Here is a 16,104-nt window from a genome sequence, read left to right on the forward strand (position 1 = left end):
GCTTGTTCAGTTCTCCTCAAACCGTGTTTTTTGCCTGTTAGTATGCTTGCAATTTTTGTTGTTGTTGAAAGACGGACATGACGCGCTGGGTAAAAGGAATGACAGTGCACAGGCCCTTAGTGACCAGGTAGCAAGGCATACGTGGAGGGGGCATAGTCTATGATCCTACAATGAGGTCTCTGTTATTTGCTGAGTCTGCGCCCCTGGACGGTGAACTTCACCAGGGCTTCTCAGCTCCTTCCCATCTTAGGTGGGGCAGGATGGCTGGAAGAGACTGGAGTCGTGTCTCTTCCTTCCCCCAGGCAGGTTAGGCTCTGGTAAAACCCCAGGGGGTTAAACTCTGGTAAAATAGTTTCTCCTGAGGGCAGGCCCTGTTAAGAACAACTGAATGCTCTGAGGTATTTCAAAATGGCTCCTCCCCTCCCCCCACCCGCCAGAAGTATGAACACTTTTCTCCAATATATACTGTGAGGACCCAATAGAACTCCTGAAGGTAAGACTCACCAAAATAGCAACACCACCCCCCCACCACCACCACCACAAATGGGTCCCCTGGAGTTTCTTAACTCTCAGAGCTGACCACACTGAGCAGTTTGCCCATCACAGTTCAGGATTTTCTACCCTGGCCCTGCTTCCCATGGCACTTTTTGCCCCTGTAAGCTGTGATTCTCTGTGTGCACCTGTCTTTTCAATTTGGGGTAGAGCAGTTTGCTCTGTGACCTCGTTTCTTTGACAGAGCTAAGAAGAGTTGTTGATTTTTCAGTGAGTTCAGTTTTTTCCTTGCTGTTAGGACAGAATGGCGATTTCTAAGTTCCTTACATGCCGGAACCAGAAACCGGAAGTCCCCGCATCATAGGTCTTTCAATACCGGGGTTCTGTGAAAGGTTCTAGTCTGCCCTAGGAGAACTGGATTTCATCTAATATTTGTCAAGCACCATCTAGGAACTATAAGGACGCAGGTCTGAACCAAACTGACTCTGTGACAGGCTTCAAGTTTCCCCTCTGACCTTGGAGGCCTAGGTGTCTGTTTCTCAGAATCATTAGACAATAAAAGGGCACACATTGCCCAAGACAGGAGGGACCACCCTTGTAACACCCAATCAGGAAAGCCCAGCTAACACCCTTAACATTTCTAAGGGCAGGCCTAAAGATAGAAGCTATAGATATTGCTTAAGGCTAGTCACACCCTACGTAAGGGTCCTGGGTCCACTCTGTAATTGGTTAACATTCTAAATGTTGTGATTGGGTCACTGCACCTGTGTCTCAATTTCCTGTAACTCCCTCTTCCCAAACCCATAAAGGCCCTACCCTGCCTTTGTTCTGGGCTCTCAGCATGGATCCACTGTGCTGGTAAAGTCTGTGAGCCCAAGTTTAGGTCCAGCGAGCCTAATCCTGTAATAAAGCCCTTTGCTTTTGCATGCATGACCCAGTCTCCCCGGCAGTCTCTGGTTTTGGGGGACGATAATGAAATCTTGGGCATAACAGAACCAGATGTCTGGCAAACCCTTTCATGCTCACATCTCACCTCACTTGTTATGAGGTGGACATTACAGTTACCCCCATTTTACAGGTGAGGAAGTGGATACTGGAAAAATCGTAATCACTTGACAAGATTACATACATACGCAGAAAGTGGTAGGGCTAAGATTAAAAAGCAGGTCTTTTAACTCCAAGGCCAGGGACTTAACTTCAGAAAATGAAAAGTCTAGGGATGCCTGTGTGGCTTAGTTAATTAAGTGCCCGACTTCGGCTCAGGTCATGATCTCACAGTTCTTGAGTTCGAGCCTGCATCAAGTTCTTTGCTGTCAGCACAGAGCCTGCTTTGGATCTTCTGTCCCCCCCTCTCTATGGTTCCTCCCCACTTGTGCTCACTCTCTTTCTCTCTCTCAAAAAGAAATAAACATTAGAAAATTGATAAAAAGAAAGAAAATGAAAAGCCTCAAGTGTTTTCTGGCTCCTCCTCCCCCTGGGACCTTCGTTGGTGTCTGGGTTGGCATGGAGGTAGGCGGTTGACAAAGCGGAGATCCACCCGCTGAATCAGTGTGCCAGCAGGGACCCAAGCAGCTCTGTGGGAAACACAATTCAGGCTTATTCTGACCTCCCTGAATGGATGCTGCCAGAATTAGCAGACAACTGTCACCAGCCAATTTCAGCAAGCCGTTCTTCCATTTTATTTTTGACTGTATAGACCAGGGGTCCTTAACCAGAGTATGCAGATTCCTCCAGGGTCCTCAGGGGTTTCGGGAGGTTTGGGAAGCTCTCGAACCCGTGTTCCATGTTGTAGGTGTGAGAAAATGTGAATTCTTCTTAGAAGAGGGTTTTTTTCTTTTTCATTAAGTTCTCAAAGAGTTCTCCAATGCAAATGAGGTTTAAAAATAATCAATATAGGCTTTGTCCAAGAAGAGCTTGTTTTTAAATTTTCTGACTCCAGCCTAGGGAGAGGACCAGATACAAGTAATGAATGCAGCAATTCATATCAGGAAATAATAATCACACTAATACTTCGGTAATTACTTTTTTCCTCTGTGCTGATAGAGACATAGATCTGGCTTTGGTGAAACCAGAAAAAAGAAACCCCAACAATTTGTGCTGAGACCAAGAGGATACATCTGTTTCCTGAATCAACCAGATCAAATGAGCAGTGCATCAAACGCCGCCTGTGCTGAGACTTTATTTTCTTCCAAAGAAAGATGAAGCAGTCACACTCAAAGAGGGGGGGAGGGGGGACTATGCCCAAGCCAAAGGAAAAATATAATCTCTTCTTTGGGGTGATGCCAGCAGATTTCTTGATATGGTGCTTTCTCCAAACTAAATTTCACTCCTCACAGGTATCATTTCTAAAGCGCCTGTAAATTTAAAAAAAAAAAAAAAGCGTCCAGCTTCGGCTCAGGTCATGATCTCACAGTTCATGGGTTCGAGCCCCGTATCAGGCTCAGAGCCTGGAGCCTGCTTCAGATTCTGTATCTCCCTCTGTCTGACCTTCCACTGCTCTCATTGTCTCTCTCTGCCTCTCAAAAATAAAATACAACATTTAAAAAATTTCTTTTAATAAAATAAAGCACCTGTAAAGTAACTCCACTCTCCAAAATCTTTATACCCCTGATTTATTTCAGCCAGGGCTACATTGTATATTTGCCACCCACTCCTACATCTTTCCCAGTCTTCCTCATGCTCCGCATGATCCAGGCGTGCTTAATTCTTTCCCATGCTCTCAACTGTCTCTGCACCTTTGATTTGCTCTTCCCTCACATTTGCTGTTCCCACTGCTTAAAGTGTATGTCACTGTCTTGAGCCTCTGACTATCTCCTCCTCAACCCAAGGGACACCTCTTCTAGGGAGCTTTCTTCAACCCCTTAGGAAGAATTGTCTGCCGTGAACACCTTCACAGTCCCTGTGCTTAACGCTATACTAGTGCGCACCATTCCCTTCTAAGCCCCTTGAGGGCAGGAGCCATGTCCTCACCTGAGACTGCAAAGCGCCCTTGATGTGTATTAAGCTTTTACTGAATGTGTGTGAAATGAATGAGTGGTTAATTTCTCACCAGTGCCTAAATAAGGGGCATTAAGTAATAAACCCTTGTGCAAATATACTGCTGTTGAAAGTATTAGAAATCTTGTCTGTTCTTTTTTTCCCCCCCTCTTAGAACCTGGGAGTTTTAGAATTACTGGCCTTTCAATATCAAAAAAAAAAAAAAACCTCGATTTGGGTACCTGGGTGGCTCAGTCTGTTAAACATCCAGCTTCAGCTCAGTCCACGATCTCATGGTTCGTGAGTTCAAGCCCCACACTGGGCTCTGCACTGATGGTGCAGAGCCTGCTTGGGATTCTCTCTCTCCTTCTCTCCCTCTGCCCCTCTCCCACTCTCTCTTTCAGAATAAATAAATAAACTTTAAAATTTTTTAGTGTTTATTTATTATTGAGAGACAGAGAGAGACAGAGCATGGGCATGGGAAGGGCAGAGAGAAGGGGAGACACAGAATCTGAATGAGGCTCCAAGCTCTGAGCTGTCAACACAGAGCCCAACATGGGGTTCGAACTCACAAACCACGAGATAGTGACCTGAGCTGAAGTCGAACACCCAAACGACTGAGCCACCCAAGCACCCCATAAATAAACTGGAAAAAAAAAAAGCAGGGGGCTCCTGGGCAGCTCAGTCAGTTAAGCGTCCAACTTCAGCTCAGGTCATGATCTCATGGTCTGTAGGTTCAAGCCCTGCATCAGGCTCTGTGCTGACAGCTCAGAGCCTAGAGCCTGCTTTGGATTCTGTATTCTTCCTCTCTCTCTGCCTCTCCCCTGCTTATGCTCTATTTCTGTTTCTCAAAAATAAATAAAAGTGAAAAAATGTTTTTAACTCAAAAAAAATAATAAAAATAAAAATAAAAAAACCTCAGTTTAACATCCCCACTTATATCAAAGGTGCTGTAAGGAGAGAAAATGCTTAAATAATCTTATTTATTATAAGAAAATAGATTATGTCATACATTAAAACAAAAGAAAAGGGTTGGATTTTAGTCTCACAAATATCTGTTTTCTTGGCTCTGAGGACATTACTGTGATGTTCAGGGTAAATGGCCATCCCTGACCATTTCTTTGAACCTGCTGCATGTGACCTACAAATTCTTTTAAGTATCTGGTTTTCAAGAGGCTGAATCATGGCCGCTTATTTCGGCATAAGGATGTTGAGTTCTAAGTTTGAGAAATACGGTTGCAAAACAGAACTATCTAAAGCCTCTAACTTCCTTCCTCTAAGAGAGATAATGTGCTGCGAGCAAAAGGAAAACGAACCGGAGATCAGTGACTCAGTAATTACATCTGATTGGGAAGACCCGAGCCTGCTCTCTGATTGCTTAATGTGCTTAAGGCAAATGAAATTAATTGAATCGCAACAAAAAGAAAGACTCTAGCCCCAGAAATGGGATTTGAAATAAATCCAAATTCTTAAGGGAAGAGCGGCTCTCTTTCCTGAGGGCAGGTAGCTGCACAAAATGACCAGCTGATGATAGAATTCTGATTCTTTTTTTCATGTTGAAATGGTGTAAGATCATACGTTGTTAGATTTAGATGAGACTTTGAAGATCAATTACTCCGGCGCTCGTTCGTACCCATCCCCATGCGGCTCAGAACGCTCCGTCACATCCCTGCGGAGCACGAGTGGGGTCCAACCTAAAGTAAGCTTCTTCCGAAGGATGCCGTCCTCTGAATATTTGCCCCAAGCATCATCTGGTCTAAACGCCTCCATTTCTTTCACAAGGAAGATGATGTCTAAATATAGGCTCCCCACAGATCTGCCCATCGCCTTATGATGGACAACGTGTGTTCTCATCACAGAGTCTAATTCAATAAGGAATAACCTAGACGCCTCTCCAAGGTCGCAGCTTGTTAATGGTGGGAGCCGGTGGACCAGAGCTCTTGGTGTGATACTCTTTCCCCTTCACCACGATAGTTCCTGAAAACTATTCCAAAAGGCTACTTGGACAATTCTGAGCAGGAGGGTTTGGCCATATCCAGAGATAATATGGAAAGTTAAATAACCCGCTGTTTCACAGTGAGTTCGCAAATCCCTCCTTGAGGCGGGCACGTGACAGGCAGCCCATACCCAAGGAAATGGGAAAGCGGGCTCTCGAAGCTGAGAGGAAACTGGTCACCCTAACGCTAGTGGGGTTTTGCCTCATTCCAAAGCCCTTCACAGAACCATAGGCGAGGGTGTATTGTGAGCAGCACTTTGTGAACTTCAATGTGCCTAAAGGCATCTGAGGATCATAGAACAAGGCAGATTCTGATCCCCAAAGTCTGGGGTGGGGCCTGAGAGCACAGATTTCTAACATTCTTCCAGGGTTTACCAGAGCTGCTGGCCGGGGTGGGGGGCACGCTCTGAGGGGCTAGTTGTAAGGAGAACATCAGCGTAGGAAGCAGGAGACCGCGTCCAAATCTTAGGTGCGTGTGTTTGGGCCACGTGAACTTGGTCAAGTCTCACTCGGGGTCTGCAGCCTCACCTGAAGAGTGGGGGTTATAACCGCGCCTCGATGAGTGCCAGGAGCCTTGCGACTGTCCTCTGCCATCCCGTTCCTAGGACTGTATCCTAAGTATGTGTGCATGTGGCCGTGTGGACACATTTTCCACCATCAAAGGTGTGGATCGCAGTATTTTTTCTAATAGTGAAAAACGAGAAGAATCCTAAATATCCCAAATTAGGGTGACATTTTAGTAAGCTAGGATAGATCCATGGAATTGAATATTAAGTATCCATTTAAAATCATATTTAGAGGGATGTCTGGGTGGCTCAGTTGGCTGAGCATCTGACTTCAGCTCAGGTCATGATCTCACAGTTTGTGGGTTTGAGCCCCACGTCAGGCTCTGTGCTGACAGCTCAGAGCCTGGAACCTGCTGCAGATTCTGTGTCTCCCTCTCTCTCTGCCCCTCCCCTGCTCACACTCTGCCTCTCTCTCTCTCTCAAAAATTAACATTTAAAAAAATTAACCATATTTAGAGAGACAATATAAGAATATGGGAAAATGTTCATGAAATAACATACTAAGGTTTTTAAGCCAAAATACAAACCTGCATATACAGAATAATCCCTACACTAAATATATATAATCCCCACCCTTGCTGATTCATGGGGACATTGTAAATAAAATGAGAGGAACTGATAAGGCACTGTATGGCTAGGAGGTATTATGACTCTCTGCGAATGGCATTGAGAAAATCCAGGTCAGGTCTGTTCGCGTGCGTTGGCAGCCTGCCCTAATTCTGCAACATACCGTTTCCTAGAAGGGCCAGCCCCCATCTGAACAGTCCCTGGTAGCAGGAAGAATTCATTCTGACTATGCTCTAAAATATGAATCTAAGGAGAAAAGAATGTAAGTTTCCTATGTCTGTTGTTACTCTTGAGAAAGAGGAGAGAGGGGACAATTTTTTAAGAGTTTTCTGGTACAAACTAGTTAAAAGACGAGGTATGGAGGGGAGAAGGTGATTTTAGGATCACACTTGGGTTTGCACGTCAGATTTGTCATTGATTGTGAGACCCTGAACAACTCAAACATTAATATCTCTGAGCTTCAATTTGCAAATATACAAAATAGCTCTCGTGGTATTCATTTCTTAAGATAGATTGAGGATTCAGTGAGATAATCAATCAAAAATGTCTAGCATAGTGTCCGGGTACATGTAGATTCTCAGGAAGTCATAGCTAATCATCGTTGACAGGCCCCAGGGTGGCCCCTATGGTCACACCTTGTCTGGTCACAGGTGAGACATCTGACTTGCTCATAACCAGAGGAATGTGGTCAATGTGATTAGAGTTACAATTACATAGATAAGGCTCTGGGCTGCCAGCACACTCTAGAGAGATCTACTTTCTACTGCTGGCTTGGAGGAAGCAAGCTGCCATGTTGTGGGAGGACCTTTAGAGAGGGTCATGGGGCAAAGAATTGTGGGAACTCTGGGCCACCTGTGGCAGCTCAGAGTGGCCCCTGGCTTACAGCCAGCAAGAACACAGATACCTCAGTCATGTAACCATAAGGAAATGAATTCCACCAACAACTGAGTGATCTGGGAAATTAATTCTTCACTACAGAGCCTGCAGATGACAGTGCGTCCAGCGGCCACCTTGATTACTGTCTGAGGGCATCCTGAGCAGAGGACCCCGCTCAGCCCGGCCAAACTCCAGACCAGGAGATAATAAATGCACAGTTTTGGAGCACCTGGGTGGCAGAGTCGGTTAAGCATCTGACTGTTAATCTTGTCTCAGGTCATGACCTCACAGTTTGTGAGCTCAAGCCCCTCATCAGGCTCTTCGCTGATGGTCCAGAGTTCTGTCTGTCCTTCTCTCTGCCCCTCCCCACTTGTTCTCTCTCTCTCTCAAAATAAACTTAAATATTTTTAATGTAAGAATTTTTAAAAATTAATGTAACTGTTTTAAGTCTCCAGATTTGTGGCTATTAGTTACACAGAAATACAAAACAAACACCCTCATATAAAGCAGATGCCTGACACTTCCTGTTTTGCCCATTGCAATGAACAAGCTCGCCTCCATGTCACCGATGTTTGTTGCACACTCACTATTCCACTGGAGCTGAATCTTTGAACAGGGGACAGAACCTATCCTTTGAGAGCTAAAAGTCGGTAATGGAGACGTTAGAGTCAGTAAGTGCTACAATTAAGATGGTGGAGCTTCACAGTGGTAACATTTGAGCCAGATCGTGAGGCATCAGGCTGAATTAGGAATTAGCCAGGCACAGAAGGGAAGGAAAGAAAGGGGTTCCAGACCAATTGACTGACACAGCAAAAGCATGGGCATGAGGGGTACACACTGTACCTCAGGAAAACCAGGTGACTGACAAAGGAAATTTTCATCAGATAGAAGTACCCGCAGATAATAAATGAGGAAGAAATGATAGATGTAGAATATCACCATTCATAACCCTAAACCCCTGGTGAAATAATAATACCTCTAGGAAAAGATCATTATCTGCTAAAAGACAAACAGCCAGACATCAACTTGTGTGTGTGCGCGTGTGTGTATATGTGGTAAAATCACGTAAAATAAAATTCACCTTTTTAGCTATTTTAAAGTGTCCAATTCGGGGCATTTCATGCATTCACAGTGTTGTGCAACCATCATCCCCGTCTAGACCTAGAATATTTTCATCTCCCCAAAAGGAAACCCCATTCCCACTAATCAGTTGCTCCCCATTTCCCCCTTCTCCCAGCCCCGACAATCACCAACCTGCTTTCTGCCCCTGTGGATTTGCCTATTCTGGATATTTCACAAAAATTGGGGAAACCACAGTCTGTGGCCTTTACGTCTGGTTTACTTCGCTTTGCATGTTTTCAAAATTCAGCCTGGCTCTACCTGTGTCTGTCCTTTATTCCTTTTTATGGCTGAATAATATTCCATTGTCTGGATATGCCACGTTTTGGTTATTCATTTACTATCTGATGGACATTTGGGTTGTTTCCACCTTTTGGTTACTGTGAATAAGGCTACAATGAACATTTGTGTGCAAATGTTTATCTGAACACCTACTTTCACTTCCTTTGAGTATTTGCCCAAGAGGACTCACAGGGTCACATGGAAATTCTATGTGTAACCTGTGGAGAAACTTCCACACTGTTTTTCTTTTTTTTTATTTAAAATTTTTTTTAAGTTTTTATTTATTTTTGACAGAGAGAGAGAGAGAGAGAGAGAGAGTGCACACGAGATCATAAGCTGGGGAGGAGCAGAGAGAAAGGGAGACAGAATCGGAAGCAGGCTCCAGGCTCCGAGCTGTCAGCACAGAGCCCAACACGGGGCTTGAACCCATGAACTAAGAGATCATGACCTGGGCCAAAGTCGGATGCCCAACTCACTGAGCCACCCAGGTGCCCTTGCCACCCTGTTTTTCACGCCTGCTGTGCCAGTCAACATTCCCACCAGCAACGAGGGTTGAAGTCTCCCCACATCCTCGTCAACACTTATTTTCTGGGCTTTGTTTCCTTGCGCATCACAGCGGTGTGAAGTGATATCACCAAGGGTCTTGGGGGCAAGTACACCTATGAAGTATTCTTGACAAAATTGAACTGACTTTGGCTGAACCCCCTGGAGCTGTGCTGTGCAAAAAAAACCCAGTAACTACTAGCCACAAGTAGCTATTAGTCCTTGCAGTGTTTCCAGTCTGCACAGAGACACCCAGGAAGTGTCCAACATGTGCTGGATCGCTCAGACTCCATAGGAAAAAAGAATGCAAGATATTTCATGATCTTTTCTATATATTACATGCCGAATTGTTCATATTTTGGTTATATGTGGTTAAATAAGATATGTTATTAAAGTGAATTTCATCTTCTCCTTTTCATTTGATCAGTGTAGCTACTAGAAAATGTTAAAATGCCTTTGTGATTTACATGATATTTTTATTGGACAGCACTGCTCGAAATCTAAGTACTAGTTTACAGGAAATGCAGAGAACAAACATGAAACGACACCATGAGGTCGGCACCATCAAAATCTAATATGTGGGTAACTCTACAAGACAAAATACTCAGTTTCTCCAATAAATAACTTGCCAGGTTAGAAAAAGAAGGTGGGGAGCCTAAGGGTTAAAAGAAAGCTAGGAGATGTACCATCAAACTTGTTTGGACATCAGTTAGAGAAACCAGCTCCAACAATCCACAGAAATTTGAACACCTGCTGGTTATTTGATAACAAGGAAGTATTGTGTTTTTAGAGTCCAAATGGTATTGTGATTATGATTACCTTTTATAAGGATCCTTAACACTTGTTGAGATATTTACAGATGGTAATTTGCTTCCAACTAATCCGTGAGAGCATGGGTGGGACAAGATAGGTGATTCACTGATAATTTGTTGAAGCTGGGTGATAGTATACGGAGGGATCATTATACTATCCTCTCTACTTTTACATATGTTTGACATTTTCCATAGTAAAATTTTCTCAGCATGGAGTGTTCAGGGAGCTGCAAGAAATTTTAAATGGTCAAAGAATACAATGTTAACATAAAGCTGTGAAAAGAGAAGGAACCGACCAGACGTTAAAGTCAGCAGGAGACCAGACCACAAGAGGTTTAATAAGCCCCACAAACATACATGAATACAGTTGGATTTTACCTTCAGGGTCTAGCGTGTAACAAACTTTACTGTGCATCAAAATTCATTACTCACCTGGGAAGAGTAATGAAACCACAGTAACCACGAGTTCTTTTCATCATATGGGGCGCTGCCTCTCTCCCATATGCCACACGGACCGGACGCTCCTCTATTTGATGGGCATGTAATTCATAACAAGCCACAGAAACCCATTTTCCTGTTGATAGTGCTTAGTCCAAGGGGTGGAATGTGACATCTGCAGGGCCATTGAGTGTCTTTTCCCGAGATTGATATATGAACAATGGAAGAAAGAACCTCCCGTTTGGAAGGCAGTGAGAAGCTGGAATTCTACAAGCCTGGAAATACCAGCAGCCATCTTCCCAGACACACAGAAGAAGACAGTTTATAGTAGGAGAGAATGAACTCCAAATACATGTAAAAAGAGCAGAGTCCATAGAGAGAGAACGTTTGATCTTGACCAGTGCTGTCCAATAGAAATATGATGTGAACCTGGATGCCTGAGTGTCTCAGTCGGTTAAGCGTCCAACTTGGGCTGAGGTCATGATCTCACAGTTCACAAGTTTGAGCCCCACCTCAGGCTCTGTGCTGATGGCTCAGAGCCTGGAGCCTGCTTCGGATTCTGTGTCTTCCTGTCCCTCTGCCGCTCTCCCCAGCTCGTGTTCTGCCTGTTTCTCTCTCAAAAATAAATAAAAAACATTAAAAAAAACCCAGAAATATAATGTGAAACATATGTGCAAGCTGCATATGCTATTTTAAATTTCTAGTGTCTGGGGTGCCTGGGTGGCTCAGTCTGTTGAGCGTCCAGCTTCAGCTCATGTCATGATCTCGCAGTTCATGTGTTCGAGCCCCACGTCAGGCTCTGTGCTGACAGCTAGCTCATGAGCCTAGAGCCTGTCTTCGGCTTCTGTGTGTGTCTCTCTCTCTGACCCTCCCCTGCTCATGCTGTCTCTCTCTCTCTCTCTCAAAAATAAATAAAACATTTAAAAAATTAAAAATTAATAAAAAAATAAATTTCTAGTGTCTACGTGAAGTAGAAGAAAACAGATGAAATTAATTTCCGTGCTATATTTTATTTATCCAATATTTCCAAGATATTTTTTTCAACATGTAATCAATATAATAGATCATTGAGGTGCCTAGGTGGCCCAGTTGGTTGAATATCCAACATTGGCTCAGGTCATGATCTCATAGTTCTTGGGTTCGAGCCCCATGTCAGGCTCTGTGCTGACAGTGCAGAGCCCACTTCACATCCTCTGTTCCCCTCCCTCACTGCCCCTCCCCTACTTACACCCACACACCTCTCTTTCAAAAATAAATAAACATTTAAAAAAAAAGTTGAAAGATCATTAATGAGATCATTTTTTTTTTGTTTTGTTCTTGTTTTGTTTTGTTTTTTACAGCATAGGAAATATAGTCAATAATACTGTAATAATGTTGCATGTGACAGATGGCAGCCACACCTGTGCGGGTGAGCACCGAACCCCGTGTACAGAAACATCAAATCACTGTGGGGTGCAAGTGTCCTCTTTGTTATGCGGCCTTTGAAACCCTGCATGTGTTTCACACTTCTATCACATTTCACTCTGTGCTAGCCATGTTCAAGGTGTTCAATACCCACACGCAGCTCGCCGCTGCTTTATTAACAGCACACCATTAAAGCCATTCCCGATGAAGCCAGCTCTTGTTCTGCCCTAAATCAACCCAGGGCCTGGTATCAGACAGCTAGGTACAGTTGCTACCTCTCAAAGGTCACCTGATGTATTCAAACTAGCTAGTCCTAAACCGTCTTGCCTGTCCTGCAGGAATCCCAATAAAGGCTGTGGCCTATGCCCCCTTCCCCGCCACCCCCCTCCTCTTCTGCCTCCTGGCAAACCTCATGCTTCCCCAAACAGCCCTCTGTGGCATGGCATGCCCTCTCCTCTCAGGAAATTAATCAATACATCAGTCTTTCAATGGTATTGATGCCTCCAGGTCATCATTTAGCCAACTCCGTAAATTAAAATCTCACAGGTATAGTTGAGATCACTTTACCCACTGAACCTCCTAGTCAGAGGAAATCATGGATTCCTTTTGTGACCTAAGCTAGTTGGAGATGAGTTACTGTCACTTAACAACCTAAAGAATTCAGGCTAACCTGTGCAGAATCCAGGTTTGATCCTAAACTCTAGAAACTACATGTGAATACAACAAGTCTTTTATAACCGGGCATAGGCCTCAGGCAGGAGTTTGGGAACCCTCACTGTGGGCCAAAAGGCCATGCCAGTTCCTAAGTAGATGGAATGAAACGATCAGATTTGTGTTTTTGGACAATCACTTCTGGCAATTGGTTTGGAAGATGGCCCAAGAGGGCAAGAGATGAGAGCAAGGCCGCTGACAGGCCCCACAGAGCCGGGGCGCACACGGACTGGTGGCGTGCATTCCCCAAGCACGTGCGCCATTCCCAGGCCACTGGGTGTAAAAGGAAAAGGAAGGGATGTGGGCATTTGCTGACATTCCCTTTGTGCTGCTTGCCCAGGAGGGTGGATTTTTGGGAAGGGGTGTGTTCTGAGAGCAGGGAGGAAGTCGCCACCCTGGTTGGAAAGAATCTGCCACCCTGCCTTCCAGCTGAAATATCAGAGTCTGTTCTTCTCCATGGGCAGCAGGGAATGGAATGGTAAAAGGTTTTTTGTTTTTGTTGTTATTGGTTTTTTGGGTTGTTGTTTTTTTTTTGTTTTTTTTTTTTTTGAGAGAGAGAGATTATATGAGAGAACACGATGTCTTAGGCTCTCAACGAGGGAAAAAAGATACGGGGAAAGTGATAAGCTAGAAAGTCCATTGTATATGTTATCTCTGTTATTTTAGATTAAGAAAAAGCAAATGTGGCAGACTGGGTTTACTGTTTCTGCCAGCCTGGTCGAAAACTGTTGCTTTTATCCTTTTTCCTTGGTATTGCATTTTGGCAGAGGCTTTCCCTGGGAATTTTCTGGTGCTCAGCACCACACTGCCTTGCTAAGCAAGTGATCGGGAGGCCCGCTGAGTGAAACAAGGTATTTGTGCAAAAACAGAAAAAAACAAAACACAAAACAAAACAAAACATCTCCCCCAACTCTGGAGACATTTGGAAACCTTTGGCATGCAGGTGCCTAAAAACACTTTCTCTTCCAGGGGCTATATAAAAAACAGGGTTGGTGCTGTAGCAAATGGAAAGATAATGGAGCAGTGGGGCATTGCCAGGGAGGGCAGCAAGCTGGCTCCGGAGAAGCCTCACTACTCTGGTGAATACAGTCCAGGCCATGTCCGTCCTCGGTCCTGGCCATTCAGAATCCACATCTTATCAGCACCCCCCCGGCAGCCTTCGCTCTTAGAGACAAATACGCATTAGCTAAACTTGTAAAACTAGTGGATGAAACTAGAATGCCAAATTATTAAACATTAGACTTTGACCAGTAGACTTGCTGAGCTAAGGCTCAGACACTCAGGGTACCCAAGCTCTAACACACAATCGTAGCAGTAAAAGTAGCAATAGCAGCTAACGTTTGCCCAGCTCCAACTATGTGCTAGTCACCGCGCTACTGCTTTATGTGAATTTCTTCACTTAACCCAAAATAGATACTTCTGTCATCCCCAAATTACAGATGAAAAAATTGAGGCACAAGGAAGTTATGCTTAATTCACCCAAGGTCATATGTTGACTCCATCTGACCCTTGAACTAGAACTGAACAGGACAGAATGTTGACAGAAAACTTGAATGAGAGACTCTGTAGGCACAAGCATTGTCACTTTGGGGCATAGGTAGAGCACGTTACACCCCCACAGCCCCATCCAGGCTCAGCCCTACTCCTCAATCAGAAGACAGGTGACTTTAGGGGCACCTGGGTGGCTCAGTCGGTTAAGCGTACGGCTTCGGCTCAGGTCATCATCTCAGGTCATCATCTCAGGTCATGATCTCACAGTTCGTGGGTTCAAGCCTCAGGTTGGGCTCTGCTGACAGTAGCTCGGAGCCTGGAGCCTTCTTCAGATTATGTATCTCCCTCTCTCTCTCTGACCCTCCCCTGCTCGAGCTGTCTCTCTCTGTCTCTCAAAAATAAATAAAAAACATTTAAAATTTAAAAAAGAAGAAGACAGGTGACTTTAGAAGCCTGAGGAGGAGGGCGTTGGCCCACTCTTGGTACTCCTTACATTGAGTCCCTTCAACCTTGACCATAGTAATTGTCCAATGAGATTGCCATGGAGACCCAAACGCCCATGTCAGTATGATCAGGGCATTCTCTCCCTGCAGACAGACCCACAGGGGACACCAAATTGTAACCCACTAGAGCTTCACTTCCTCGGGACCCTCCTCTGACATCCTCCCTCCTCCCTCCTCCCTTCTGCAGCGGCCATCTTGCCGCAGTATACACAGCACCCTCCACTTCTGGTTTTAGCACTCATCAGAACGGAGTTGAAGAAATGTGTTGACTACCTCTCTCTTCCGTCCTGGACTGTCAGCCCCATGAAAGGAACTGCATCTACTGTCAGTCTCTCCTCCAACCCTGGCATCACATATGATGACGGCGCATAGCAAATACTCAACAGATAATTTCTCTGCTCCTCAGCACAGACCAGCTTCTCGAGTTGCCTTCTTCAGCACCCATCTGCTCTCCTGCTTGCCCCGATCTGGTGACCCTCCATCATCCTGCTGGCGTCACCACCACCTCCACATGCCAGTTCCAACAGATATTCTCAGTCTTGATTTACTAGAGCTTGGAGCAGCTCTTGACAGTTGACCACTCTCTCTGGTTTAAAATGCTTTCCTCTAGGGGCACCTGGGTGGCTCAGTCCATTAAGCATCTGACTTTTGATTTCTGTTTGGGTCATAACCCCAGGATCATGATCTCAGGGTCATAAGATCGAGCCCCACATCAGGTTCCATGCCCAGTGTGGAGCCTGCTTAAGATTCTCTTTCTCCCTCTACTTCTCTCTCTCTCTCTCTCTCTCTCTCTCTCTCTCTCTCTCAAAAACAAAAAATCCTTTCCTCTAGGGGTGCCTGGCCGACTCAGTCAGAAGAGCATACAATTCTTGATCTTGGGGTTGTGAGTTTGAGCCCAGCTTGAGTACAGAAATTACCTAATATATACAAATATTATATAAACCCCCCAAAACTCAAAGCAGGGTCTCAAAGAGATATTTGCATGCCCATATTTCATAGCAGCCTTATTCGCAATAACCTAAAAGTGGAAGCCACCTATTACCCATCATTAGATGAACGGATAAACAGATGTGGTATATACATACAATGGAATGGAAAACTTTTTAATATAAAAATATTTTTATTGGAGTGGCTGGGTGGCTCAAGTTGGTTGAGTGTCCAATTTCAGATTGGATCATGATCTCACAGTCTGTGAGTTCGAGCCCCGCGTTAGGCTCTGTGCTGACATCTCAGAGCCTGGAGCCTGCTTCAGATTCTGTGTCTCCCTCTCTCTCTGCCCCTCCTCTCCTCATGCTCTATCTCTGTCTCTGAAAAATAAATAAACCTTA

General features: G+C 44.7%; 2 long non-coding RNA genes across 2 annotated transcripts; one reads left to right on the plus strand and one right to left on the minus strand.

The window, feature by feature from the left end:
* The first annotated feature begins 1,430 nt into the window (after window positions 1–1,430).
* On the plus strand, window positions 1,431–2,870 carry LOC115271890. The gene is made up of 2 exons (XR_003900138.1): window positions 1,431–1,570; window positions 2,536–2,870. It is a non-coding gene; the product is annotated as an uncharacterized LOC115271890 (long non-coding RNA).
* LOC115271891 lies at window positions 2,658–10,740 on the minus strand. The gene is made up of 2 exons (XR_003900139.1): window positions 10,662–10,740; window positions 2,658–2,846 (listed from the first exon to the last, which is right to left on the minus strand). It is a non-coding gene; the product is annotated as an uncharacterized LOC115271891 (long non-coding RNA).
* Window positions 10,741–16,104: the final 5,364 nt, after the last annotated feature.

This window comes from Suricata suricatta, chromosome 11 (genome assembly GCF_006229205.1).
Source record: "Suricata suricatta isolate VVHF042 chromosome 11, meerkat_22Aug2017_6uvM2_HiC, whole genome shotgun sequence".
Taxonomy (NCBI): domain Eukaryota; kingdom Metazoa; phylum Chordata; class Mammalia; order Carnivora; family Herpestidae; genus Suricata; species Suricata suricatta.